At 33.6% G+C, this 1,442-nt stretch overlaps 1 protein-coding gene across 1 annotated transcript in view; it reads right to left on the bottom strand.

Moving 5' to 3' along the window:
• Positions 1–1,100, bottom strand: part of LOC131943651 (high-affinity choline transporter 1-like) — a 47,033-nt gene extending 45,933 nt beyond the window's left edge. Inside the window, exon 1 of the mRNA XM_059303858.1 lies at positions 1,013–1,100. The gene's annotated coding sequence lies outside the window, so the exon portion shown is untranslated. The remainder of the gene's footprint in view (positions 1–1,012) is intronic.
• Positions 1,101–1,442: the final 342 nt, after the last annotated feature.

The raw sequence follows: 1,442 nt of genomic DNA, 5'->3' as shown, positions 1-1,442 counted from the left end.
TGAGTGGGTGGAAGTTACATCAACTCAACGTTGCAAACTATGCCTGAGGTAAACGGTTTTATATATGTGAATACATACACATGCGTATGTACATACTTACTTATATAAATTCAAATTTGCCAGGCAATAGAACACATGGGCCGGTACCGGTTGGCCGCAAAGTACACGAAGAGAGGGTCAAAACTGACCTCGACTGACCGGCGCCTTATATGAGCTATATTACGAAAAATTATTTTTGCCGAACGACCCCCCCCCCCTTGATATTTTGTGAGGTCGCAGACCGACCCTGGAGGGTAACAAAAAAAATATTATCTTCGGATAACCCCTTTGGATTGTTAGATTTGTCTAGATACATATATCTATGTATAATTAGTTATGTGTGAAAAATTAAACAAAGACAAATAATTTCTTAATAATGTTTTTACTATTTTAAAAGAAAAAAGCATCACAAAATAAAGCATTAATTTAAATAGATATTTTGTTATAAATTAAGTTATGTATTTTTCTCATTTGTAAAAGTTAATTCCAATTTTGAATTAAATATATAATTTGATATATACTTTTAAAGAAGCGATTGCAGTTCTAATAACCTAGCGAGTAATAAGTTTTTGAATGCTCCACGGATAGTTGTATGACTTAAATTTACTCAGACTGTGTAAGCATATACCCTAAGCACTCCACATAACAGCCAATCACCAATTATTAATTACTCATTCAATTTCTCCAAACTTTTTTGAAAAAGTTAGCCAGTATGCCTAGTATATATATATATATATATATATATATATATATATATATATATATATATATATATATATATATATATATATATATATATATATATATATATATATATATATATATAAATAATTTTTATGGGGGGGTGACACCATTAAGTGCCGCAACGGGTGACACCCGACCTCGCTACGCCACTGCCGCTTGGTTAAGTAAGTTTTTAATCCTAACAGGTAAGAAAAGTTAACTCTATGGTAAAAAGTGATAATCAACCTACATGTGAGTTTTCTCCTTTGCTTGACGTTTGACTAAAAGTCGTCTCCCCTGTTTAACATTCAGTCTGTAGTGTCGTTACTTTTTGCGTGTTGCAGCTTGTGGGGTTACTTGCAGCTGACTTTTACGTACTAACATTTTATTGCTCAATAAATTTATATTTGCATTTCTCCACATGTGGCCCGTTTATGTAAGGAATGTTTATCCATTGTTCGTCATAGATCATATGTTACACTGTGCTACTTTGTTCATTGAGTCTCAGTGGGACAGTTTTCCGTTTAAACGTGACGGTTTTAAGTTTAAATCTGAGTTTTCCGTTAAGACGTGACAGTTTTCCGTTTAGACGCTACAGTTTTTCGGTTAAACATGTCATAATGTGTGCCGAGCCCGTGCCACCCGCATGGCAACCTATTACACTAACATCTTAGCTATCA

This window comes from Physella acuta, unplaced genomic scaffold (assembly GCF_028476545.2).
Source record: "Physella acuta isolate Inbredline_101_S28 unplaced genomic scaffold, ASM2847654v3 ptg000464l, whole genome shotgun sequence".
NCBI classification, from domain to species: Eukaryota; Metazoa; Mollusca; class Gastropoda; family Physidae; genus Physella; species Physella acuta.
This window is presented reverse-complemented; position numbering and strand designations above follow the sequence as displayed.